Genomic DNA, 11545 nt, shown 5'->3' with positions numbered 1-11545 from the left:
TTTGACCCTCCCTGGGCGGTTTCTAAGGGGCATTTCCCATTGTGCCCCATAGGGCTACGCCGCCTTTGGGTCCACAGGATACATTTATTAACCAATGGAAGATTTTGTTTTTTGAATTACCCTGCATTAAGGGGGTTTATTAGAATGGGTATGCGGCATTTGATTTTGAGGCCACAGGGTTGAATATTTTGGTCCATTTTTTTGGACACGCCATCTACATAGCGTTCAGGTTTGATGTTGAGCGCTAGGTTTTTTTGAAAAATTGTTCCTATTTTGTTTAATAATTGAATACGTAAGTACATTAGCAGTGACGCTCAGTGCTAGCTGTCTCTCCGCTTTCGCTGTGTGATAGTAAAACCTTGGCCAATCGTTCGAAGAAGATACCACGCTGCGAGTCAATCTTAATTAGCTTAATTATTTAATTAATTTATCTGATTAGAAAAAAGTTAAAACAAGATTAATGAAAATCGTTGATAATTTGCTTTAATTATTGGAATATTTAAGTGCATACATGAGTATAGCTGTGCTAGAAAATTGGCACCTACGCTGAAAATAACGTATATTTAAAAAAAAAATTTATTTCTAAAGAAGAAATTGTATCCACTCACAGATTGTCATATCTTAAATTAGCTACTCGTATATATCACTTCGCGTGTGTCGAATTTCAAATCCAAGTTTTGCAAAAATATAAAAATTTAAATCTAAAATCAAATTCTCCTATTAATTCCACTTGCTTTTATCCACAAACGTAAAGAAGCAAATTTTTCAGTTTGTTTTTGTATTTAACAATACTTATAAAAATACAACGGCAAAATGGTTCATTTCAATTATATGATTTTTAATCTCTGAATGAGTCTTTGGAATAAAGCAATTATTGTTCAGAAGTAATGAAGACAGACTTAGAAATCACAAGTACTGTATTACAACTATGTTTAATTATTATAAACAAATTATTCGAAAAATATAACCTTTATCACTTTCTTGCAGAACAAAGTTCGCAATTTTGAGCGCGCTTAGGGCGCGAGACAGTCGGTTCTCGCGCTTCGCGCAAGATAATGTATTTATCTCGCGCCTCGCGCTCGTTGTTCCAAAACATTTAATTTTTTTTATATCTAATGTTATCTTCTTTTATAGACATAAACCACGCGTCCTATTAAACAATTGTTAATCACAAATTTGTAGGTCTTTTTTGGACGTGCGACTTTTGTCTGTTCATTTTTTTCTTAACTTTTATCTGTTCATTTTTTTCTTAACTTTTTTCGTTCGTCCAAACATTTTATTTTTTGCAATTTAATGTTGTTTTGCATACGAATAAATTGAAAACTACGTGTCCTATAAAAAAGTAATCAACGACGTTACAAATTTTCATTACGGTTTTTCGTTTAAATTTAGTAAATGCTATAACTTTGGTAATTTTTTCTTATCAAAAAAAGTCATAAGGAGAAATTGTTTGTTCTTTTGTGTACTACGAATAACCGTACAGAGAATATTTATCTTGAAAAAAAGCTGTCTTAAAAATTATCAAAATATGTTCACTTTTTTAATTTTCATTCAAAATGGCTGGCTAACGAACTTGAAATTCAATTTAAGACATAAATTTAAAATATATTTAAAACATACATAAATAGATACATATAGACAGATAGACTCATTCGTGAAAACTTGTTTTTCAGGTTAAATTTTTTAAACATTTTTGTAAACTAAAAATATGAATATTCAACATAAATGTTCATTTTTAACCAAATATACCAATTTTCTACTAAAATGATGAATTTCCTACCAAAAAAATTAATTTGTAAGAAATTACATAAATTTTGAACCTTTTAGTTAATTTTTTAAGTTAAAAGAATTAATTTTTCAAAAACATGAAATATTTGAATGCTCATTTAAAAAAATAATTTTCAATCAGACATGACTTTCTATTAAAATTATGAATCTTCTATAAAAAATGGTAAAAAGCGACACATATTTTGATTGAAAAAAAACAATATTTTTTCTTTAAAAAAAGGTTTTTAATTAAAAAAAAAAAATCTTTTGCAAATAAATTTAATTTTCTACCACATAGTTGACTTTCCAACCGAATTATTAAAGTTCAAACACATAAAGACAAGTTTTTTCGATAAAAAGAATAAACTTAACAGTTGAGTTTCTAAATTTAAAAGATCTTTTTTTAATCAGGAATTAAAAAGGTACATTTTTATTTAAAAATTGTTTTTTTCATTGTATCAAATTATTTTTCATAAAAAAGAACAAATCTCCAAAAAGTTTAATTTTCTATCATATATTTGACTTTTGAACTAAATTGCTGAATCTGAATATAGTTCAATTTTAAGATGAAAAATTAATTTATGAACCCAAAAAAGTAAAATTCTAAAAAAAGTTCAATTATTGACTAAAAATATAAATTTTTTATTAACTTGACATATAGGAGCACGAGTGCAATGATCCTGGCCCTGCCAATGTGCCCTTTAATGAATCTTAAAAGTGGAAGGATGTCAGAACTTACAAATAAAAATTTGTTTTTAAATTAATAAATGCAATCCAAGTTTAACCTTAATCGATTATTCCCCTACAGGACTTTCTTAATTCGCTTCAAAAGTTAAACATTCCAAATTTGATCGTACTAAAAATAATTAAAAATCCAAAAATCCCATTTTTTGGTCAAACTATGCAAGATACGAAAAAAATAAAAAAGCTCAAATTGAGCACCCTGGAAAGAAGTACAAGATTATAATGAATAACTTTTCGATATAAGCTACGAAAAAAATTAGACGAAACTTGTTCATCAAAAAATAGCTATAATTTTTGATAGGACACGCAGTTTTTGGTTTACTCGTAAAAAAATAACATTCTAAATAAAAATATTAATTTTTTTGAAAAAACGACACAAGGTATGAACTTAAATTACCAGACAACAGTTGCTCGCCTAAAAAGATCTATAAATTCATTATTAATCATTTTTCGATAGGACGAGTAGATTTTCTTTTAATCGTAAAACATAAGATTAAAAATTAAAAAATTAACTTTTTGGAAAAAGCACAGAAAAGACGAAAGAGGACATAGGCTCCTATATAAGACCCTATATAGGTTCCTGTTTTAGAACCTATGCAGATGCGCAGTAGTTTTTATTTAATCGTAAAAAACAATATTAAAAATTAAAAGCAAAATAAGAAGCAAATACAAAAATAATCATGATAAATACAATTTGATTTTTATTTTACAATTTTTTAATAAGTAATCCCTGTCAGAGTTACTTAAAAAATGTATTATAATTGATATAAAAGAGTTGTGCATAATGTAGAAAAGTTGACATGTTGGACAAAATCGAGTGCGAAGCACGAGATACGTGATGAGAATGTGTTTGTTAAAGCCAAAAGAGCTTTAACAAAAGAGAGTCGAAATCACAAAATCATAGCTGTCAGTCCGTTCACCTTTGATTTTAAAAGGTCTGTGCCCGAATACGGAAGAAATGTAAAGACTAAGCGCGGAGTGCGATTGCCATCAGTCGCGTGCCGTAGGTGCGCTCAAACTCTCGAGCTAAGCTTTTTTTACGAAAGAGTATTCACAATCACAAAATTAGAGTGGTGGATGTGTTTAGTCTTAATTTTAAAATGTTTGCGCAAGAATGTTCGAAAATATAAAGACCGAGCACGTAGTTCGAGGTAAATACCTAATCGAGCGCGAAGTGCGAGATAAATGTACAATTGAGCGCGAAGCGCGAGAAACAACAGTCGCGCGCGCGGCGCGCGATGAGAATGTTTCCGCGTGGCGGGCAGATTTTTATTTAACAGAAAGCACCACGTGATCTACGAGTCTGTCATTCTAATTGGAACCAATTAGCGATACCCTTTCAATTTTCACGCGCATCATTGATGTAAAAAAATTAAGTAATTTACCATACACGATGTCTTATCTGCTCCTTCGTGGTTGATCGAAATGAGTGAAAACAGAATGTTCGCATTGACCACCCCGAAAGGGATACCTTAGTTATCCCTAATAGTGAATCTGATATTATTATAAAATTCAGACTGGCCATAAAATGAGAGTATTTTTAACTATGAAGAAAAATTGTTGGATCATCTAGAAAGACTGTCTGGCTCTCAAAATGTTGACCCTCTAACTTTAACCATCCATTTTTCTCTGTGTACTAAACAAATTATTCTCTCCAATCAATGAGGCAAATATTTTCCATTTCTTAAAATTAAATAAAACTTTTTTGAATTGAAGCAAAAAATTTGTTTCTTTCAATTATATGAATTCGAATAAATTTTCTTATTTGATTAAAACTAACATTTTGCTGAGTGTACTACCTTCTCTGATGAGAATGTAAAACAACTTCCAAATCGGTCAAAAAATACGACGTGTGGGAGATTACGAACAGTAAACTTCTATTTCAGACCACTGTGCTGCAATAGGGTCAAGAGTGGGGTCCCTAGATATTTGGCGCCCCCCTCAGCATAACTTGAAATGCATTCCAAACTGCCTTGTCTACTGCGTGTGCGTCAGCGGTCACGTAGGCGTACGACGATGCCTGAACCTTTAAATTCGGCCGGAAAATATTTAGTCTTCGCGAAGCGACTCAAAGGAGATATGTTCGTTCGGTGACGCCTCGCTTATTGAAAAATTTACGTCATTCCGGAGAAATAAAAAATCGAATTTAACATAGTGAGACAGTTCGCGCACGTGTTTTTATTTGAAATATTTTGTAAGTATCGTGAACATTTATTTTTGCAGTTCAAACCAATTCAAATTAATCCCAACAATCCACAGCAACATTCAAATCCTCTTCAACCTTTCTTCTTCAGTTTCTTAATCCCAAATTCAACCCGAATGGTCTGAAGCTAAAATTTGAGAGATTTTAATGATATTGAAATCAAATTCAAAATCCTATTTAACGTCCAATAATCAAGTCAATGTGCGAAATTTCCGAAAATAAAACCAAGAATCCAACGACCACGTTTGGACAACAACTATAAAATGCTCCTATGGCAATATGAAAGAAATAAAAATAAAAAAACCCCTTTTCTTACCTGAAATAGAAAAAAAAGAAAAAAATCATTCTTTATACCAAAATAAAAAAGACGAAAGAAAAATGAGAAAGAAGATTTGGTAGGTTGCCTTCTCATTTTTATTTTCTCTTTTTTCTTTTCGTCCAAAAAAATAATTTTTTCTTTTTCAGGAAAGAAAAAGGGGTATCGTATTTTTTCAGATTACAATAGGAAATTTTATGATGGTCTGAAGTTACCTTTATTGATAACCGAGTCTCATTTAAAAAGGCTTTCACTTTTTTTCTTATTTTTCCCTTTTTTCTGGAAAATTTCTTTTTTCCCTATTCTCAAAAAACTTCCTCTTTTCCCTCTCTCTCTCTTTGAATGTACGATATTTGAAAATTAAATATTTGTATTACGTGAAAATTTCTCTGAAATCAATAAGTGTGCCCGTCATTAAATAATAATTAAAGCGATTATAGCAATTAAATATATTATTTATGAATAAGTTAAACGTTTTCAGTGCCGAACCATTTAACATACTTTTTAAAAAATTGAAGCTGAAACATTTTAAAGCATGTTTCAAAATTTAAAAACTGTGGACAAAGGTGTTATTTATTATAAAATGGGAATAGTCACAAAATATACAGTACTTTTGAAATAAGTAATAGAAGCTGACATTTTTTTCATTTCAAATGTACGAAGGTAAATACCTAACTAAAAATGGAATGTTTCAAGTTCATCAACTGCAATGTTGAATGTTCTAACTTAAGCATTTTTTATTTTGAGTTTAGTGAAAATAAAGTCATTTAAATGTTTTGAGTTGAGGAGAAAAAAATTTGTGGGTCGAAATTCGACAAAAGTGAAAACAAATTTAAATCAGTAAAATTTAACGATTTCAAATTCAAACTATTTCCGTTTGATTACAAAATTATGATGAAATTTTTTATATTTGCAGCTTTTACTGATGAACAATAATAAAAAATTACGCAATTTAAAAATTAATTTTTTGCTGTATGAAATTTATATCTGAAAATACAAAACCTGTTATTTTGTGTAGTCATATGTATATATTAAAAAACAGTTCAATATGTCGTACCTGACATTTATTATAGAAAAAAAAATGTTTTTGTACATTTTCAAAAAATTATCAACAAGGCAGACATTTTTTTAATTAAAAAAAATGTTTATTGTAATTTTAAAAACAAGAACAGAAAATATTATCCGATTTCTTTTTTTTTTCATCACTTGTTTTGGATATTTTCTGACAAATTTTTGTCCTTTAGCTCAAACGATTCGATTAATTTTACCATTTTTACTTCCCTCTATTAAACATATCAAAATTGTGTATTAACTATTTTTATTTCTCTTCGAACTTTTTTATATCACTGCGAATAGATTTTCAACGTCCCTAAGCATATCCCATTTTCAAAAATAAATGCTTGGATAACAGAATTAAATGAAAATTAATTTTAAATTATTGGAAATAAAATATTTCCTATAAATAGGAATCCGAATTAATCCAAACTTGCCATTCAAATATTATTTTCATTCCAAATGAATCCATTTCTAGAGAATTCCATAAAACTTGGATATTTTCCCTTTAACTTTGAACATGTTCTGGAAATTTAAAAATGTATCATATTTCGTCAATAATAATTTCATTTTTTAATGTTATTTATTATTAATTTTTGAAATTTTCGCTTATGTCTCACCGTTTGTCATTTCTTTTCCTGCATTCAAAAAAATTTTTTATTGAGGTAGCTCGACTTAATCAAAAACAAACCCCTCAGTAAATTATTTAAAATGTTCTTAGTTTTCACTTTTAGTTTTCACCTTTTAAAGATAATTAAAATTTTTTTATTATTTTTTTTACCATTTTTAATATTCTTATACTGGTTTACGTCCAGATGGTCAAGGTCAGTGAGGTCAGTTTTTAAGTATATATCAGCGTTCCCGAAATAACTCAAAATTTTTATTTTGTATTAAATTTTGAAAATATTTTCTTCCCTTTCCCCTGAACACATTAGAGCCGATAATATTTTGGTCAAACATATGTCTGTCAAAAAATATTTCTGTTATGCATATTTCCAAATAAAAAAGAAATTTGGTAAAAGTAACCGAACTCTAGCCAAAAATTGCAAGTTCGAGTCAATTTTGAAAAAATTTCGATTGTTTTTTTAAAAATCTTTAAAAATGTAGAAAAGTGGAAACGTAACTCTGATAAAAACTATTTTTTTTTTAATTTGAACACTTGAAAAATTTGACAAGTAATTAAAATTTATACAATAAATAACAATTTTCACATTATTTCACTTTTTGCTAATTTCTTGTTCCATATTGTGCAAATACATTTTTACTGATTTTCACATTTTCAACTCTTTTTTTTTTATTTTGATGTCCTTTATAATTATTTATTTTGTGTAACCACTATGGGCCATATCTATATTAAATTAATTGCATTTAATCGTCCAAATAAAAAATTACCTTCATATAAAATTGTGAAAATCTAATTTCAAAGTTTTAAAAATAAATCCAATTCTTAAACGCATTCGAAATGATTAAAAATGAAAACAATTTATTTATCCTTTTCTTTAAAACTTAAACAGATTAAAATTTTTTTTAAATGTAGAATTTTGAAGATTTCAACAAAAATCTTTTTAAGAATTTTTAAAGGTTTCAATGGAAATAATGAAATTTTCATAATTATGGGAAAATTTGAAATTACTTTGTATTCTTTTGAATTAATTGTTTAAAAAGTTGTGAAAGATTTTAACAAATTTAAAATGATTTCTTAAACTTCGAAAAATAATCAGGAAGATTTTAAGGCAATTTGAAAAACTAGAAAGATTGAATCTAAATAAAGATTTTTAAAGTCAGTTTGTGTCATTTTAAAATGAATTTAAAAAATGAGCTAAAAGTACTGCATATTTTTTATACTAACATAAATTCTTATTTAACTAAAGTTTTGTTATGCCCAAAATGCAATTTGGGACATAGTACATTAATAGTTAGTAGTTAATAGTTCGCTGATTAAAAGTTAGTTAATTGTGGGATAATAGTAGTAGTTAGTAAAAGGATAAAGTGCACTGTCCAAGAATTTCCTTGTGTAATCAATAAGTCTAGACATAAAGTAGACATCGTATTCTACTAATGAAAGCTTTCTCATGTATTATCTTATGTATTTCCTCCTTTCCTTATTTGGTCATTGATGAGAGTCGTTGGGTGAAAACTTTCTTTCGCTCTCTGTCTCTTTCTCTTTCTTTTTTCTTTCATCCTAATCAATACTTTGCAATAGCCGTACCTACTACTATTCAATGGAGTCTTTCCCACCCTACATGATACAGGATTATGTTTTCGTTGCCAATTCCTTAAGGGCATGTGATACTTAGAAAATTATCGATTTTACCAGTTTTAGGTTCCCCCGGCTTTTTTTCTAGAATAATAAATATTTTGTCTTAAAAATTTGGGAAATGATAGCGAGCATGCTAACGGACGTCCCCACACACTTTTTTTGTAGGTTAATTAAAAAAAGTTTTAATTTAGCAAAATGTGATTAATTTGCATAGCGCTTAGGAAATAGTATCGATTTTTTCAGTGTTAGATTCCCCCGGCTTTTTTCCTAGGATAAGAAATATTTTGCCTTCAAAATCTGGAAAATGATAGCCAATATGCTAACGGACGTCCCCGCACACTTTTTTTGTGTTTTTTTTATCTAAATTTTTTGGATATTGCTAACAACGTGCGCGTATATTTCGTGGTTATGTGTGTTACAATTAACCCGAGCCTTACTTCAAAACTACACAATGTTTTTGGCCGAAAACTTTGGACTTACATATAAACACAGTAACTAATCTCCCGGAACTAAGTTTGTTTGCAGCCAATCAAAAAAAGTTTATTTTATAAATAATTTCCAGATTATCGGAAAAGCAGAGATGAAAAACGAAGTAACCTCAAAATAATGCATATGCATAAAATTTTTATTTAGCACAATAAATTTTTGTTGTTATTATCCTTCAAAAAAGAGTCTGGGACGTCCGTTATGATATTTATAGCACCTCTGAATTCAGTTTTTAAAAATGTTCATTTTTGTGGAAAAAAAGCCGGAGAAACTGTAAGTATCACATGCCCTTAAGGGCATGTAATACTTAGAAAATGATCGATTTTACCACTTTTAGGTTCCCCCGGCTTTTTTCCAGAATATTAAATATTTTGTCTTAACAATTTGGTAAATGATAGCGCACATGCTAACGGTCGTCCCTGCATGTTTTTGTGGATACTCTCTAATTTTGAATTAATGAAATTTCACTAATTGACTTAGCGAGAAGTAGGTCACTACGAATTAGTGAAAAACTACTAATTCAATTAGTGAAATTTCACTAAGCAAATAGTGGTTTTGAGAGGTAAAGTATCTACTATTAAGTAGTGGAAAATCACTAATTTAGTAGTCAAAATCACTAATGACACAGTGAAATAAAATATTTGCTGGAGTCAACCAATACCCCCAACTGTAAACTATATTACAAGGCAAGTTATAAAAGTAAATTATAATGTATATTTAAAAATTAAATTAATTTATGTTGATACTGTACTTGCCAAAGAAAAATCTCAATTCAGATTTCCATGTATTTCTATAGAAATGAATGGAAAGCTGAATTTCATAACCTCAAAACGAACATAGCGCTCATGTTCTGTGGCAAATGTTTTCGTCTCGATATACATATCGCCACATAATGAGGAGAATATTCACTGGGAAACTACAAGAAAGTATAATAAACTTAAAAATATTACTAAACTTTGTTTAAAATTTTTTTTACGCTCTTAGAAAAAAAAATGATGCAAGCTGACAAATGTAAACGATGCAAAGTTAATCTTTGGGAAGTTTATCAAATCTTTGTCAATCTTTCTGCAGCGTCTGGAAATATTTTCAAAATATTTGAAATATTGAAATATTTGAAAAAATATTTGAAATCTTTGTGAAACCTTGGGGAAATCTGTGTAAACTCTTTCTGCAATCTTTGCGAAATAATTGAAATATTATTAAATATTTTTTTAATATTTCAATTATTTCGAAAAGATTTCAGAAAGATTTGACAAAGATTTCAAATATTTTTTTCAAATAAAAATGTGGAAATCTGTGTAAGATCTTTCTGAAATCTTTGCGAAATAATCGAAATATTATTAAATATTTTAAAAATATTTCAATTATTTCGAAAACATTTCAGAAAGATTTTACAAAGATTTCAGAAAAATTTCACAAAGATTTCAAATATTTCACACAGATTTCTTATGGATTTCCAAGAGTGCACAAAGATTTCAATGATTTCCTAAGAATAACAAAACAGATTTCAGTTAATTCTCAAATATTATAGAATATTGAAAAAATATTTCAAATATTTGGAAAGGATTTCCAAACAGTTCACCAAGATTTCACAAATATTTCATTGATCCGCTAAAGGTTTCACAAATTTTTTCTGTTGAGGGATATATTTTTTATGTGTGTTCCGAAATTAAATCCAAGTGAAAAAAAGTCTCGGTGTTTAAAGGAAATTTAGATTTTTCTATCACCTTCTAAAATTTATTGCTTTTATATTTTATTTTTAATTCTAATTTAATAAATTCGGATAAATGTCAATTTTACGAAAGACTTTTTTCTGTTATGCGACACACACAAAATGTAATATTAGAAAATAGAATTCGACAACCGACAATTCCGAAGGAAATTACAATTTTTTTAGATTTAATAAATTTCTACAAGGAGGATATTTATATGTTGAATTTTAAATAACTTAGTTCGATAAATCGATAATATTATGCGGTTTTATTAAAATTTTATTCTCATTTATGTGAAATCAAACAGAGTAACACTTAATGTCAAAATAATAATTATTAATAAATATCCATGATAATTTCATTCGCGATTCAGTAAAAATTAATGTAACTAGTAAATGAACATTGCCTGTCAATTAGCGTTTGAATTTGAAAATTTTTGATGAAAAAGTTTTCAGGTTGATCACCCATAAAAACAAATTATTTAATGATTTTTAAACTATAAATGTAGTACGAGTGTTAAAAATTGAACAATAACTTATTTTGCGAATTTATATGTAGTTAAAATGACATAATTTACAGACTACAATATTAGAAATCTAACTTTATTCATCCGAGCGCCCTATCATTTAAAAATATTTAAAATTCCGCTTAAAACTTTATAAAATATTTGCAATGTTTAAATAATTTCTAATCAATTGATTCATTATTAATGGTTTTTTCTGAGCTTCAAATCCCATTAAAATTTCTCGCAGCCTAAAATATTCTATTTTAAAACCACTAAATTTCAAATTTTTGAATTAAAAAAAAAAGAACAGTTTTTTTCGTATTTAGCAATATATGTCTCTTCACTAAAACTTAAAATTTATAAATTCTGATTTAAATAGCTTACATTTTCAAATATTATATTCAGACCTAAAAAAATTTAAAATAAATTTTTAAAAACATTGAATCTGTAAAATTTCAGAGTGCTAAATTTTAAACTTGAAGGTTACGATTTCAATTAT

The 11545-nt window shown here is 28.0% G+C and overlaps 1 protein-coding gene across 1 annotated transcript in view; it reads left to right on the top strand.

Moving 5' to 3' along the window:
- Positions 1 to 4587: 4587 nt before the first annotated feature.
- Positions 4588 to 11545, top strand: part of LOC117169288 (ankyrin repeat and KH domain-containing protein mask-like) — a 20347-nt gene continuing 13389 nt past the window's right edge. Inside the window, exon 1 of the mRNA XM_033355593.1 lies at positions 4588 to 4705. The gene's annotated coding sequence lies outside the window, so the exon portion shown is untranslated. The remainder of the gene's footprint in view (positions 4706 to 11545) is intronic.

This window comes from Belonocnema kinseyi, chromosome 1 (genome assembly GCF_010883055.1).
Source record: "Belonocnema kinseyi isolate 2016_QV_RU_SX_M_011 chromosome 1, B_treatae_v1, whole genome shotgun sequence".
NCBI classification, from domain to species: Eukaryota; Metazoa; Arthropoda; class Insecta; order Hymenoptera; family Cynipidae; genus Belonocnema; species Belonocnema kinseyi.
The sequence above is the reverse complement of the archived record's forward strand: the minus strand, read 5'-3'. Positions and strand labels throughout refer to the sequence as shown.